Source organism: Pelobates fuscus, chromosome 1, assembly GCF_036172605.1.
Source record: "Pelobates fuscus isolate aPelFus1 chromosome 1, aPelFus1.pri, whole genome shotgun sequence".
Lineage (NCBI taxonomy): Eukaryota > Metazoa > Chordata > Amphibia > Anura > Pelobatidae > Pelobates > Pelobates fuscus.
The window spans coordinates 453,523,012-453,540,487 of record NC_086317.1 but is presented as its reverse complement, the minus strand read 5'-3'; the positions used below and the strand labels follow the sequence as shown (position 1 = coordinate 453,540,487).

Sequence of the window (17,476 nt, the reverse complement as noted above, 5' to 3'; positions counted from 1 at the left end):
CAATGCAAATTGCCATAATACAGACTATTGACTCGAGTATAAGCCGAGTTGGGGTTTTTCAGCACAAAAAATGTGCTGAAAAACTCGGCTTATACTCGAGTATATACGGTAAATCAAGGCCAATTTTGGGTATGCCAAGTGAGACATGTTTTAGTTGTATTTAAAAATGAAATTGCCTCTGATACTTCCAAAACATATTTCTTTATGAATATTTGTCTTAAAATATCTTTAATATGTCTTTGAAACAAGGAAATAGTTTTATTCAGAAGTCAGACATATGATATCTAAACATAAAGATATTTATTTGTATGCACTTGATCAAAATACACTAAAGTCACCCAGGCAACTTCATCTCAATGATGTGGTTTTGGGTTCAGTGGCCCTGTCATTTTAACCTTTAAGTTGAAGCAATTCTATTTTACAGAAACTGCAATGTTTAACTTGATGTGATAAACACACTTCTAGTGGCTGTCATGTGTGCAAATAGCTCTCGTGGCAGTCTATGTTAAACATCATCAATTGCAGCTGAATTCAATGATTTCCTTTGTGGAAATTTGTATGCACGTACAACGCTCACCATGCACGTGCATCAGGTCCCCAATGATCCTCTATGATGGGCATTTGATAGGACAATCCACAGAGGAAGCCACATCAATGAGGTGATCAGTGATGACGTAGTCTTGGCGCGGACGATAAGTAAAACCCTATATTATTATTTTATGGTGAAGGGGGAGCACTAAACTTATAGGGGCAGGGACACTATAGCTTTAGGAGTACAGGTTTGTATTACTAAAGTTTTAGTGGCTCTTAAAGTTGGCACTAATCTTCAATATCTACAGAATATTGATTATGTTTTGCATTGCATCATTCAGTTCATTGACACTAGCTTATTTTACTTTCTCGCAGACCTTAACGTAACCTTGTAATACCAAGACTTGGCATACGATCTATAGTCAGAGTGATTTCATCTGTAACATTTGGGGAAAAAAGGCAGACAACTTTAGATTTATGAATCATAATAAAATCATATCTATAAAGATTTTTATTTCTTTTCTGTTGTGAAAGTTACTGTATTTGCAAACAGTAATTCAATCAGTCAGCGTTCCTTCTGTACAATATTAAAAATAAAAAAGAGAAAATCGCTGTAGTGTTAGAAAAAAAACGCCCTTTGGTTTCATCTTCATTAAAAGCGTTGACTATGTTGCAAAATGTTTCCCATATGGCTAGTTGCACTATTGTTATCGATTTTATTTAAAACTAATAAATCAGAGTGACCTGAGGCAATTATCAAAATAAGGGACTGGTATATTTAGAAGTGTGAGTTTAGCTATGGTCATTTTGTTTTGTAAGCAATAAGCTACTGTTTGTGCTTTGGCTGTTATAGTTAGTTTTGCTAAACATTTGGGAAATTGATTGTTACTGTGTGATATTTATGATAAAATTCTAGTATTCATGTCAATTTCTTGTAACAGCATTCACAAAATCAGTCCTCCCATTAGGCTATTCTTCTACCATGAAGGAAGATGGTTCTAAAAACCAAAAAGGAGGTATGGGCTGTGTAACACTTTCTGAACTCAATTTATAAACTAAATATAGCTAAAACAAAACCCCTGACAAAAGTCAAAAAGTTCACACTAACAGTAGATTTGAAAGTTACATTCCATAATAAAATAAAGTGATCATGTGACCTCGCCTGTTAACAGTAGAGTTGTCAAGATGGCGGATATACACTAAGAAAGTTCTGACGCACCTGGAAGAGCCAGCACTTGGCGAAACTCGCGTTGGGACTTTGTTAGCAGTGGTCAGGCATTTAGATTAGGGATGATGCTGTAGTTATGTCTTCAGACTAGGACAAGCCACCACGCTAAGATGGAATATTAGATCGATAATTTTTCATTACATTTTATTTTTCTCTTTTTTTGTTGTTGCTGGGGGTTAGTGGTACTAGGGCTTTGTTTTAAGTTTTTATTGTTTTCTATTTCAATTTATATTTTGGGAACTTGGGAGGTTTTTGAGTAGTGGATTTTTTAAGGGGTGCCTTTCAAGGCACGCTAGGGCACAGCTTTTGGACCAAATACCAGTCCTCTCTTTATTCCTACCTTCCCTCATGAACCTTTTTCCTGCCACTTGCAGATTGGTTTTATTCATCTATTTATTTATTTATTTATTTTTTGTCTCCCCTTTCCCCTTCCTCTATCCTTTATTTTCAGCAACATTTATGCTCAGGTTCCTGTATGTATGCTATTTAGCACTTATCAGTATTTGTTTTTACCATATTTTCCCACATTTGTTGGGCTTTTAGTAAACTTATTAAAAGTTAAGTTTTATGTTTATCTAATTTATGGGTTGCTCTCCTTACTCTGGAGGGCAGACTTGTGAGGGCTACATTGTCTCTACCTCTGAGTCTCCCTTAGGTTCTTTCTTTGTCTCTGGAGTTTAGCTCCACCTCTTTGGTTGAGATAATCAGTGATCTCACCCAATCCAATTCTTTCCTATAGGAAAGCATTGGGATGCTAGTGTGCATGCTCTGATTGATGCAGTCATCAATCAGATGGTATCTAAGAGACAACCTGCTAGTAATGGTGGAGATTTACTAGCACTTCTAGACAGGTTTATCCTGCAATGAAAATATTGTTATTACTGCAGAACGGCAATGTTTTCAGATGCAGGGTTAAGCAAGCGCCTATAGTGTTCTTTTAACAGCAGAAAAAAATTCTCTAAAGGTGATAGCTGACATTAATGGCAGTTTTTTTCATCAGATGTATTCAGATTCTATTTTAAGTTGCACCGAGTCGTCAGACAAAGACTTACAGACCTCAAGACCAGGGATGTCCTGCTCCTCCCCATGTTTATGGGAATGGACCAAGGTTGGACAACAGAGCACCTTGTCCCATTGTCCAGCATAGGGAGCTCCAATTTTTGGTTACTTTGTTATGCTATAGTAGAGGTATGTCAGAGGGATCATGATATACACTGATAATCCCTTGCTAGCTGAAAATATTAAAAAAAAAAACTATGGATAGTCTTTTAGCTGTGTTCATGTCTGCTTGGCATGTTTATAGTTGATCACTTCAATGCATCACATGTCTTGAAACATAAATACTGTAAAGCTGTAATTGTCGAACTAGACAAGCTATATACAGCAAGCTATTAAATCAACACTGAATACCAGAATATCTTTTGTGAGTCAGTTGCTTGTCATTTGTCATATTAATCTATATCTGTGAATAGCTGTAAGTCTGTAACCTTTATAATCTGACAAATGTACTTGCTCACCAGGTAAATCCTCCAGAATTTCTATTCTTCTGATACCTGAATCCTTGACAAGAGCTTCGATTAAGTGATGTCTTATTGAGTACTTACATTTCATCATCCTACAAATTTTTTTACAATTTATAAATTCGCTAACGTAATGTTAGGACACTAAGGAAAGGCTATAATTTGAATAATGCGTGTATCTGAAATATCTGGTTTTAGAAAGGCTTAGTCTACTATTGGCGACCATTTCCATGTTAGTTTGCATTTTAACTCCCCTCCTTATCCTATCGATGCTCCAACTTATATTTCTCCTATCTCTCTCTTTACTTATTTCTCATTTTCCGGTCGCTCATTTATTCGCTTCCATTCTCTAATTGTATAACCTGATATTATCTATGTTTTTATCTTTCTTATCTATCCACATTATTTATCAGCCTCTGATATGTCCTCTTCTTTTCCTCTCTTTGTCCGCATTGAAATTACAGATTCCACTTGTACATCTTGGTCTTTCTGCTCTGAATGTCTATCGTAGAGTTCTCCACTCCCACTATAGAATCGACAATACTATAGTGCTCTTCTCGGTCATTCTAGTGCATGTTCTGCATCTGTGGCTTCTGATATCTATTTTGTGTCCTCCTACCTCTTTCTTGATCTCTTAATTGTGTGCCTTTAAATAAAGGCATTTGATAACAAGACAAAGTGAATTTTTTGGTTAAATTCTTCAGTACTAAAAATGAGCTTTTTATTGGCTATTTAAATTTCTTTTTTATTTACTTTTTCAGGCAAGGTGAGGTGGTGCCCTTTCAGATGAATAAAGTCCCGTTCTTACTGCTAAATAATTTCAAGCTCCATATATTCTCCATGTAATGCATACACTACACGGACCACACATTGTTCTTTGCACGTTTTAGCTAGTTCCATTTAATAAATGAAACCTGGCATGAACAGTGTCACTGTGCAGTCATTTAAATATTGCCATTCATGCATGCTCAAACAAGACAGATAATTAATAAAATCTCTCATTTTCATCAGGCATTTTCTAAGCAGCTATGAATATTCCCACTGGTGGTGTTAGACTGGAAACTGTGGACGTCTGTACCATTCTGTTTCATAAATGACCTTGGTTTTTCAAAAATGACCTATTAATTGCAAATGTGCTGCCTCTCTGAAACTGTAATTTTAACCTAGGTCTGAGCCATCAGTGGGAGCAGGATAAGTTTAATTGTGATATGGATTTTTTTTGTAAAATCAGAATTTCTACTATTAAGTTTTTTTGTTTTTTTTAAGATAAGATAATTGGATAGTTTTATTAAATATAGTCTAGAAATTGCTTTTTTTATGCTATACTTGGACGTGTAGTGGCTGCAGGATATAGGATAGAGGTCTGGAAAATATTATGGTAAATTTGACTGGCTGTAGCAGTCATGTTAGCACCCCTTGCATCAAGGATGATGATATTTCACTGTTATAAACTGATGGCACCAACTGACGTGGCTTAATAGTGGGGTATCTTTTTTGCATTTCTCATCATGATCTACTATAGGTGTACATTATACATTTTATTATAATGTATAAAAAAATATTTTTAATATAAAAAACATGTATTGTAAATGTAACCACAATCTAGAACACAATGTAATAAAATTCCAAAAATGTATGAAAGAAATCTAGTAATAGACATTATAAATTAAAATATTTATTTTCAAACAGATATTGTTGCACTCTAATAAGGCACCTACGTACAGCTATTGACCTAAATAGGAGACATTATGGACATTTTAGTCTTTAATTAACCTGTGACTGGGCACACATAGCAAACATTGGATTACCGTAAAATCTGGCATGTTAATTTACCTCTGGTCCACAGCATATTATATTTTCAAAACTGCAAAGGTTTATTGTAATTCAACTCAGACCTCGAATTTTGCTTTTTAGTAGATGTTAATATTAAAACGTAGACCCTTGGCTCATGCTACCAGACCACTTGTACGTAAAAGCATATTCAAGATCTTGAGCTTTTACTCTGATGCATGTCAGACATAAACATTCAATAGCAAGTCACAAGCCATTTTTCATGCATCACAGATCTGCATCGTACATTACATAATAGTCTATATAAAGGCAGCCTATCCGTCATGACGTATGAACAAACTATTTTTAACTTGTAGGTTATTGATGAACATGAAATTGTCATATTAATTGAAACATTTTTAAATGGAAATACTAGTGAAACTGAAAAGATTACATATAATCTCAAATCTGAAAAGTGAAAAGTGAGCATTATAAAACCAAAGAAAACTAAATAATGTACGGGCGTAAGCTTACTGCTATCAGTGATTTCGATTACAGTGGGTATTGTAAGAGAATTCCTTAGGGATACCAAACATGTCATCTTAACCTGTACACAATAGTGAACTCTGATGATCAGTAAATATCTCCACTGCACTATGTGGAGGGAAAAGCCATAACCTAAAAGGAGATAATGAAGAGTAAAGATCAATAACTAATGTGGCTCTTAGTCAATCATACAATCTATATCTAGCAGATGTAGTTTAGGGACCTTGGGCTGTGTAACACTTGTATATACAAGGATGATGTAAAACATCTCGCCTAACAGGATTTAAGATCAGGACATTAACTAAATCATTTGTATCCATGACTTCACAGCTCTGTCTCAACTTCCTTTTTACTTTCCAATGTTATCTTTGTATTCTCTTACGTTATTGAGTTAAATATACTCTCTGTTGTGTAGGATCTATTTAATATGTACTCTTTACTTTACGTTGTTACTTATTATTTCTTCTTATTAAAATAGGGTAATATCCCAACTGGATGTTGGGCTGAGGTAACATCCCGAGGACGTACGTACTTGAAAACCAGAGTAATCTGAATGTGCCTTTCCTGGTCAAATACTTTGTTATTATTATGATTTATGAGAGCACCCGATGATTGACTTATTTTTAGTTATGCTAATTGTCAAGTTTGCTAACATTCAGGATATAAAATTTGGGTAACTAGCTTCTGATTTCCTTCTTTTTATTCTCCGTTAATGTTACTGGGTCTTTTAAACCACCTTCAGAGGACTTACCTAACCCACTCCAAATGAGAAACTAAAATAAAGTAGCATAATCAAGTAAAATAATAAAGGTCACACGAATGTACTCAAAGTAAAATGCATATAAAAAATTGAATACTGCAATAACAAAATAACGTAGCCCACAGTATATAGTTGTAGAATTACATTTTTTTCACTTGATTATGTTACTTAATTGTTGTTCCTCGTCTCTATAACCCTTGTAGCCAAAATACTGAAAAATACCTGTATTCTAGCAGTTGTATGTTAGTTTAATATTGGTCTAAATAGACTTTTATTTATTGCTTTTACTTTAGGCCATTCAGTACATTTAAACATAATGCATTTGGAAGCAAACTATTGTAAATGTAACATTACTATGAAAGCAATTTAATTTTGTGCATTAATAGCCATTCAGTATTGAGAAAAAATGGATATCACCAGTAAGAATAATACACTCAACCTGACTAAAGGCCTTTAGAAGCTCTCCTGAGAATTAAAGAGCGACATATCTGCTTGCAAGATAAACTAACATTTCCGGAGTACAATTTGTCTTGAAGGGTTAAGCAAACCCATAAATTCAAGTATAATGGATCCCTACTTTGATTCTATTTTTCCTGTGAGTTTTATCAGTGATGTATTTTTGTACCATATACACTGAACAAAATTATAAACGCAACACTTTTGTTTTTGTTCCTATTTTTCATGAGCTGAACTCAAAGATCTATTCTTTTTCTATGTACACAAAATGCCTATTTCTCTCAAATATTGTTGACAAATCTGTCTAAATCTGTGTTAGTGAGCACTTCTCCTTTGCCGAGATAATCCATCCACCCCACAGGTGTGGCATATCAGGATGCTGATTAGACAGCATGATTATTGCACAGGTGTGCCTTATGCAATAGATTATGGTAGGTATCTAATAAGCACATTCTATTAATATATTATTCACAAAGAAGCTTGGACTTCCTTTTCTCTACGCCGTCATCGGTTTACGCTCATTCTTTGACAGGATGTGAACTGAGATTTATTTTTTTCCCTTTTTTGGGATTTTTGAACTATTATTTTAAAATACAATGTATACATTTTATCTATCATGTCTATTTATACAGAATACGTATCTATATAAAATAAAGGCAGTTTGAAGAGTTCTATTCAAGGAATTAAAACCACAATTGGGTGATGTAGTGTTATTGTTCCGTTTTAAGGAAGTTGCAAAATATCCAGCCTGAAATATAAAATATATTGATATTATTTTTGCAGTGTGGTCTAATCTTTGGTTAGAATCATCCCAAAAAATCTTGCGGATTCCCACAGAGTATTTGAGGTTTGTCACACTTTCTGCGTTGCCATGAAATGATATTTCTCTACTTCTCTTCTTTTCTTTCTTAGTTGACTTTAGAAATTCATACATAAAATTTATCTTCTGTTTTGCAAGCTGATCAATCAAGGTCTTAAATATATGTCAATCTTTTTTAATTAAAAAAATTTAATTGGGTTCTAATATAATTTCTTCTTTTATGCACGTTAACCACTATGTAACATGCAATCGTAAATGATAAATTAACTGATGGAACATGGAACTGCCGTGCATTTGTATATTGAAAGGATGTATTATATTTCTTTTTTATTGAGAGCATTTCTATTTTTTTGTCTTTCTTAGGATTGTTTGAGATGAAATCCCTGGCATCTCTGAGCATTTTTCCCATTTCCAGAAAAAAATTGTGCTACTGAGGAAAAAGCATATTGGGTACGTACTTGGTTTCATTATTTAACATTTTGGTGCATTGGTAAAATTTTAATAGAAAAATGATGATAATGTTTGTATTGCCATCCTATGTGTTGGCGACTACATGCTTTTCTCCATATTTGGGAATACTCTTGAATGTGGCCACTGTCACCAAGCATTATTCAGTCCTGTTTAATTAACCCCTTAAGGACACATGACATGTGTGACATGTCATGATTCCCTTTTATTCCAAATGTTTGGTCCTTAAGGGGCTAAGGCAGCAACCATCCACTTTTGGGCTAGTAATATCTGTTTATGTTATGTGTAGAGCACAGATGGGGAGATCGCCAGGCCAGTGTAGCAACAGGCATGGCTATCTTTTATCACATGGAGGCATAATGGTTTATTATAGCATTACTCAGCAATATTCTATATAAATAAATGTATTTGATGTGAGCAAAAGTAATCTTAAACCCCATAAATGAAAAAAAAGAATTGATGAAAGTAAAAAAACTAAACTTTTGTTAATTGTTAGAGCACGGAATTTTAAATGCACCTTTTTCCTTAGAGAGGCATGTACTACTGCTTGGGACAAAACCAGATTTCCCCCACCACAAGCTTATACAACACAGCTTTTTTTTCACGATGCACTTGTGCAAAACAAATTGCAGATTAAACTTCAGCTCTTGAAGTGTTCCTGATTGTATGTTTCCTTGATTATGGAGGAACGCTAACAATACGATTACCAAACTGAAACAATATTTGTATATTTGCATGTTGGGCAATATTTAATGTGGACCATTACAATGTAATGCTTTGTTATATTCTATTTTTATTTATGTTTTGGTAGTTCATTGTGGTACATGCACATACTCTCTCAATGTTAGAAAAAATCTTTATGGACAAGTGTCGAGTGGATTGCAAATCGTGATGATATGACACAACACGCAGAATATAAACCCACCAGGAAATAGAAACCGAGGAAGTACCTATAACGGTCCTTAGAATGGTTGGACTAAATAAAACAAAATAAAAAATAATAAAGGAACATCAGAACAAGCCATGGTTAAAGGGAGCCAGAAAATCCCAAGAACTATAGCCAAAGTTGGGCCAAAGGAGCTAGAAAACTGAATAGTCAGCGAAAAGCCAGATCAAAAAACAAAGACAAAATACAAAGATTATATGGGACACTAGAAACCTAGGAACCACACTGTGTTCTGGGCCAAACAAGCTATTGTATGATTTGGAGAGTGCATTAGTCTCTAATGCCCCACTGAAGTAAGCCACGCCATTAACCCCTTAAGGACTGCGGACGTACTAGGTACGTCCGACATAAAACGGTCCGTCTGCGGCATGTCCTTATTACTTACCTGATCGCTGCCATTACCCTGCCGGCAATTGGTGTTGCTCTCGGTCTGGGGGGACTGCCTGACAGCCCAGACAGTCCTTGCTTGGCAAATTAGGCCACCACGGGCCATGTGATCGCTCTGAAACAGCGGTCACATGGCCACAATAGGCGTCCATAGTGCTGCCTGCAAGGGGAGTGCCTAAACTGACAAGCAGTCTCTCTGCTGCTGTAAAAAAAAAACAATATGTTAATAATTTTTTTTTTTTTAAATATCTCATATACATGTGTATATATATATTTGTGTACGAGATTATGGAAGGGGCGCACATTAAAGTGTGTGTAGTTTTTATATATAAAAGTCGGTTGAGGTGTGCCGAAACCGACGCGAGGTTAGGCCTGTAAAAAGAGGGCCCACCCAGATATAATGATATATAAAGAGGGTGTGGTGGGAGGGAATTTCCGAAATCGTCGAAGACAGGTGAGTAAGGGGTTTGCTGGGTTTAAATAGGCTTAGAATCCCTCCCACAACTTCAGGCATACGCCTTCTATTTGTGTACTGGATTATGGAAGGGGCGCACATTAAAGTGTGTGTAGTTTTTATATATAAAAGTCGGTTGAGGTGTGCCGAAACCGACGCGAGGTTAGGCCTGTAAAAAGAGGGCCAAAAAGTATGTAACATTTATTTATCATAACAACATAATTTAGACATATTATAGAAAGCGAGCCTGATTACTACTCTGGATTTGGAATGTACCGGTTGTAAGCCGAGGACTTCCGGCGTCCCATCTTCTTCTACAATATGAGTTGGGAACTTGAAATTTGAGGCTGCGGTGGCGGCCCTAATACGGAATGTAAGTCCCGAGAAGGAATTTGGATTGAGGCCAAAACTAATTAACCAGGAGCGAATGTATCGCATGAAATGTTTGAGAGATGTGGCAAAAATTGTATAAGCAAACCATTAAAATCGAAACGCACTTATTACCTCGAACCACATACAATACTTACACATGACGTAGGCTGTAGAGTACGTATGCTTAGCATTAGTAGACAAATCTTACCTGCGCAGACTCTAACTTCAGGCATGATGTAGACCTTTTATGGCCTGCAGAGGAATTCTGGGCTGTGCGTTCTATTATCATAACCGTTACGTTTGAGCAAGGTCCGACTTCAGGAATTCAGAAGTGGCTAAGGCGGAGGATACTGCAGGGGACTTGAGACGAGAGGGTTAGCGATATAAAAGATAATATGTTACCTGGAGCTATTTCTCGTAGCATGCTGTGAGGAGGTAGGAAACATAATATGTTTAAATTATGCAAAACTCAAATGCCCATTGAACCTCTCGTGTAGTAGAGCTGCTAGCTAATGGGTACTAATAGGCGAAGATAAGGACTATCCCATAAGAATTGAGGTCGTGCCATTAGCCCTGTGTTTGAGAGAGGCCCTACCTATGATTTGGGCCACATGGGCTAGTACTAACTACGCGCAGCAGGGTGTTAACCTCGTGTGGACAAGCGTTAACCTGACCTTACACGTGTGATTAACTGCATTGAACCACAGCGAAAAGGACTGTAACAGACACCTGATGAAACTAACTATTGAGGTGCGAACCGAAGACTAGAATGCAAAGCCGTGACTCATCGTAGGGAAATGTTAGCACAAGCGGAGCCCGAAGAGGAGCTTTGAAAGTAGTTTAAACTCAAAAGACGACATGTGTTTGTATAATAAGAACCCTATAACAGTTACCTGGCAGGCTTGGGATCGTAAATGTTTGTATTGTAGGATGCCTAAGGTGTTGCGTCTTAAACCGAAACGTCTAGCATGACCGAAAGTAACTCCTGATGGACTTCTTGAACTTAAATAAAGTGAAACGTGTACAACGTTAAATGCATGACGAACGAATTGAATGCGGATGGAGGACCCTGTGAATGTCAAGCGTGCAGACAAGTCCCCAATTAGTAGTTTAAGGATTTGAACGGTATTCGTATGGTCGTCATGGAGGCAGAGTGATGCCCCGATGTTTGATATGAAACAAGTGGGAATCCTGTTCACCCAGATTAATTGGATTGCCAATGCTTATCCTGCATTGCTTGTATAACTGACGTGGACGTGATAAATTAAGTGATAGTATGAGTCAATATATGTTAACTTAGAACTCAATGTACCGAATGCCCTCAATGGGTTGCAAAGTAATAAAAGTATATCTGTACTACATGAGTCTGGAAGCAGTCACTGTATGTACGTCCGCGGCATGAGGACCTGACGATTGTCCAATACAAGGCCTAACCTGTACAACATGCAACGTGAAAGGCAACGTGAGACCCTACATACGCATTCAACTGAATATATGTAAGAAATGCTTGAAACAAGTTGTTGGAGGAACCGCTGGTCTTGGTCTCTACTAGCTTGGCCTGGGGACTTTGCGTATGTGGTATGATAGGATCACCAGCGAGTGACAGGTTAGGGTAATATGTACACAGGTATCCTTGTACTGCTATATCCAAGTATCTAGCAGACCCTTAGCCCATAAGTGATAATGTATTGAAAGCACAGGGTTAGCCTAGTATGATAGTTCTGACGTACTGTTTGTATTACTGTAAGAGTATTTAACTAACCATCGAAGCTAAAGCGGGAAAAAGCGCTAGGATACCTGATTCGGATATAGGATCGAAAACATTGTGATTATGCGTGACGGGTCTGCAGCGTGCCGACCCCCCCAGCTTACTAGGAGTGCAAGAGTGTGTGCGTGTGCGTGTGCGTTTGCGTGCTGGCTGACTAGCTAGTGCCGCAATGCGGCGAAACGATTACTCTAGGTTGGTGACAGGTGAGGCCCTGCTATTTGCCAAGCGGCGTGAGAGGCTCTATCTATGCGTTGGCGCGAGGGGGTAGCGTGGCCACTGAACGTTGTGGCGGGGTGTCGGCCTCTCGGTGAAAGTTAAACATAAGACAGAATGGGAGTGACTGGTGAGGCCCTCTCTATGCCACAATGCGAGGCGACCATCCAAGTATGAGGATGGGTGTCGGCCTCGCAGGACCACTAACCTATGGCGAAGAAGCCAGGGGGAATAACAACTAGTGGACACCTAGGAACCTAACAGCCAGCAGTTGCTAACTAAGATGGAAGGTTAGTCAGTGAAAGACGATATACTACTGAACGAAACGTGGGTGGCAATGAGATTGGATCGAAACTGGAGTGCCCCGTGAGCATGTAGGAGTCCGGATGGTCGGGACGTATAAACTAGAATGCGTGTGCGATTGTATGCACGGCCCTCGGGGTTCGTGGTGCCAGATCATGGCCTTGATTAGAAATGCAACACGAATAAACATATTTTATTTTTATGTTATTTTTATTTATTTAGTTATTTTTTTTTATTATTTATTTTATTTTTTTTATTTTTTATATATGCTGATCTCGTTCATAGTACTGGTAAAAACACGAACTTGCCTCTGCTGAGGCTCGTTCGCCAGAACTGCAGCGTGAACTTAAATGCACTTGTCCAGTAACATACGTGCTTGACTGCGTAGGAGTACTTTTATCTAACGCATATTGCTGCACTGACTGAAGATGAATTAGGACTGGTTCAGACAATGCTTTGTTTGCAGTGTAAATACATTGTTTCAATGACCCCCACAATGATGAGCAGGTTAAAGAAAGTCAGTGCGGCGTTCCCTCAAGTCTACATATGATCTGCACTCCAAATCAGATGCCGGTATGGCATCCCGTAATGCCACCAGCTTGTTAATCAAGCCCCCTGTGGGGTTTACGTTTGTTGTATGAAGGATCTAACTCAGCCGAGGGAAGCAGTTACTCCGTGTACTGAAATCCTCTATTAATATTTGATTACCATGAATCTGCAACTGTGCACAGACAATGGGGGGGGCTGTGGGGAGAAGAGGGGGAACACCTTCCTACCCAGTATACAGACAGTGTAATGTAGATAAGACACAGTATACAAAGATTATCTGTATGCAGCGTGTTAGCGGCTCAGTCTGCACTTTGCAGGTAGCACAGAATGAGTCTAATAGTATTCTAAGGCTGGAGAGTATGCAATCTAGCAGGTGTGCAGATCCATGTCATCTACGCAGACATGACTGTTAATATTGGAATACAGCAAGCAAAGGGGGGCACATTAACCCCTTCATGCCTTGGGCATGAATGCCACTCTCTGCTCTGTATTATAGAACATGAGATTGGTTCAAGTGAAAGTCACATTAATTTGCAGAACCCGCTATCCACTCGGTTACACAGGATAACCTGTAAAAGTATTGACAAGGTTGTAAGTAACCGCTGCAATTATATGTCACATCACAAACCCCACTGCCAATCTCTGAACGCAAAGTGCATGTAGGGAAAATACAGTGAATGAAACGTTGCTTTGCTTCCCCTACTGGCTTCTGAACCTTCCCAACCCCATGTTTGATATACACACGTGTGCATTGTTGTATATTTGTATGAAGTGCATATATGTGAATGGATGTATAGATATAACAAAATAACACATCTAGTAATGTGCCTGCGTGCCATGACATGGTATTGTATCGGATTGGGATGAACTTTTACAGTACCTACATAATATCAAGCAATGTACAATGCGATAAGTATAGGGTTGCGGAATGTTCCGAAGGATTTTGTAAATATTGAATGTATTCGGCTGACGTAAATGTAGAGGAGGTGTAAAATGTACTTTATTGATTGGTCATGAATTGAATACGCTGCCTCAAATTGCAACTCTAATGAGTGGGGTATATTTAAATAACGATATGCAGGTACTCAGAAAACAAGACAGATAAAGGTAACACCGAAATTGAAGAAGCCCAAGTGTAGTCAGGGTTAAAAGAACAAGGAGTCGAGCTCCTTAAATGACTGGCCAATTTCATATTTTCTTTCAACAAAAGGACAATTATGTGATGGCACCATTATACACTAACATATTGCACTTATATCCATATATTATTTGCCAGTTACAAGGTTACACGCGTGCGAGAAGAATTTCCCCTTTGCAAACTGATTAATAACATTGCCGAACAGTGAATTGAGACGAACTGGCTGTACAGATAATTGCATACCGTCGAAAGAAATATGCGTACGGAACGTAATTTAGAAGGAAGATTACTTGAATGGACTTACGGTTTGGATGAACCGACGAAAGGCTTCCATGCGTATGGAAAATACTCACGAAAAACTGGCGGGCTGTGTACGAGCGTCGCGGCAGATTGACGTCAGAGGTCTGTGAAGCGGAAATGAAGGCAGGAATTTCCGAAATCGTCGAAGACAGGTGAGTAAGGGGTTTGCTGGGTTTAAATAGGCTTAAAATCCCTCCCACAACTTCAGGCATACGCCTTCTATATATATATACATATTTTCATTTATTTATTAACATATTGTTGTTTATTTTCAGTCAAAATAGGTGAAATGGAAATATTCTGTATCTCATCCATATTGCAAGCTTGTCCATCTTGGCCTGTGTGATTTACTTGTCTGTTATTCACATTCAACAATCAATTTACGGTCTGTAATTTTTTATAAGACCCACTCAGGTGAAGCAAATGGTCACTTTTAGGGGAATTCCACTGTAAAAAAAAAGGAAATGAAGGAGGAATGTAGCCAGACATCCCTATTCATTAATTGTTTTACATTTATACACATTGTAGTAACCATTCTTTCCTTAGTCTGGTCCCTATTATACCCCAATGTCTTTCTAAAGGGTCTCATCCCATTCTAACGAGAGCACTTGATCTGTCTGGCCACTTTTACATTTAGCCAAACCATATCTAAAACAATATCACATGGAAAACCCGACCTTGCTAAACACTTGTGTGTATTTTTGAAACAAAACTCCTATGGTTGATACACCATCTATATGTTATGCATTATGGAGAATTCATAGAAAAAATAAATAATGCTAAGAAGATTAAACAATAGCGATAATAACGCACTCATCTTAAAAAACACCCTTTTTCGGCAATTCCTTTTGATCTGTTTCTTCTCCAGTGTCCACATTGGCATTGAGTAAAGTGCTGATTTGTTTAGCCAGTCCTGGTCTTCACTTTGCTCTCCAAGTTTATTGTAAAATCAGTTCTTCATAATTTCTCATTCAAACAATTTTACATTATTATTATTTTTTTGTAAATCTGTTTTTATTGAATTTGAGTACAAGTAAAGAGAAGAATGCAGTTTGAGACTCGCAGGTCTCTGTTGGTGTGTCATTACAAGTTAAAACATTGCATAACGTATGTTTTCATATGTATATAGGTGAAAAATAGGATTGACCAACAATCATCGTGTGTCCTGTACCATTACCCACTGTCTTGTGGGGGTAACTCTAAACTTATTTATCGGTATTTGCTTAATGTTACACAACTTCCCATGTTATGCCCTCAGCACTTGTGTCATGTGGGAACCTTTCGTTATATCCCTCTGCTTTGTTCTTTCTGGTGAGCATTCGTGCGTGCGGGTTTTAGTTCTAGTTAGCCAATTGGGTATGCCCCCCGTGGTTGCATTGGGTTGGTGTGATTATATTTATTACTGGTGCCTAGGTATTGGAGGCCAATGCAGTATACCATTAGTCTCCTTCACTCCTGTGTTTTGTGTAAGCATGCATTGCAGTTATCTTCGGGGAAGTGGCATCCGCGCTGCAGGGGTTGCTATTGATCCTACGTCCATATTGGCCGGGATGTAAGCACAATATTACATAATTGTGCACGTGCTCAATAACACCCGTTTGTGTTTTTTTTCCACTTAAATAAATAAATGGAAATTTAAAATTGCACGAATGGTTCTTTTTGATTGACATATAACACAGTAACAGGACCCTGTGGACAAGAATATTTTTCCCCACAAACATTGCACCTGGTATCATGCAAACTAATCACTGTAGTAATAGTCTGTCAGATACATTTTGGTGCCTGGGGTCCTTTTAACCCCTTAAGGACACATGACATGTGTGAAATGTCATGATTCCCTTTTATTCCAGAAGTTTGGTCCTTAAGGGGTTAAAGAGTGTAAGAGTTTATTTATTTTGACTAAAGTACAATTAAAGCTTCAAAGGTGAAGAAAAAAAAATAAATTATTTTTATGATTGATTCCTTTTAAAATGAACACCAGGGAAACTCTAGATTATATCTTTAGTATGTTACATTCCAAAATATATAGTTCTACTCTACAAATGGCGCAGTTCACTTGTAATTACTATTATAGTTTAAAGTATTGATGGATCAATAGGGAATCATTAGCCATATCAATTTAAAAAAAAAAAGAACCCTCAGGTCTGGAAAAGTATTTGAGGATTTGTAGCCTTGTCCAATAAATATGGCAAGTAGATGGGAACTGCAAGTGTAGGTATTAATTAAGCTAGCAACTACGTTTCAATGTTGGGACTAGTTAGCGTCGCCTATTTATCTCACTCAGAATAAAACTGTCAGCAATGGCAAGGTTTTAATTAAAATAAAGGATATTACTTAATGGTTCAATAAATAAATGTTCCAGCATGATTCTTTTTATATCTAGCACGTGACAATCTTATACTCTGGTATATTGAAACAGCTGTGTTATCAGGAAGTTTTATATATTTTTCTTTTCTTTTCCTAAAGTAACTAATTTCTGACAGTAGCATTTGGAATAAATTGTCTTCTGATATCTTCAATAAACAATACATTGATAAATGAGTTTGTAAAATGATACACACCGAGCAACATAACCACCACTACTGCTCACTGTAGTGGCTATAATGCCAGGGGTACCCTGGCCCTGTTTCCCGGTAATGGGGCAAATATTTTTTGCAGAGCTGCAGCCTAAAGTAGACTTCAACGGCCATTCACGGGCTGAAAATGTCAGCTGACTGTGCTCAGCCAATAAATGCAATTCTGTGCATAGGAATAAGCACATAATTAAAGTCACACTATAGTCACCAAAACAACTTTAGCTTAATGAAGCAGTTTTGGTGTATAAACCATGCCCCTGCAGATTCACTGCTCAATTCTCTGCCATTTAGAAGTTAAATCACTTTTGTTTCCGTGTATGCAGCCCTAGCCACTTCTCCCCTTGCTCCTGCGGGGTCTAGCAAGCTATTAA

At 37.5% G+C, this 17,476-nt stretch overlaps 1 protein-coding gene across 1 annotated transcript in view; it reads left to right on the top strand.

Moving 5' to 3' along the window:
* CNTN5 (contactin 5) overlaps nt 1-17,476 on the top strand; it is a 1,203,952-nt gene that overhangs the window by 271,435 nt on the left and 915,041 nt on the right. The window contains exon 2 of the mRNA XM_063430510.1: nt 7,995-8,081. The gene's annotated coding sequence lies outside the window, so the exon portion shown is untranslated. The remainder of the gene's footprint in view (nt 1-7,994; nt 8,082-17,476) is intronic.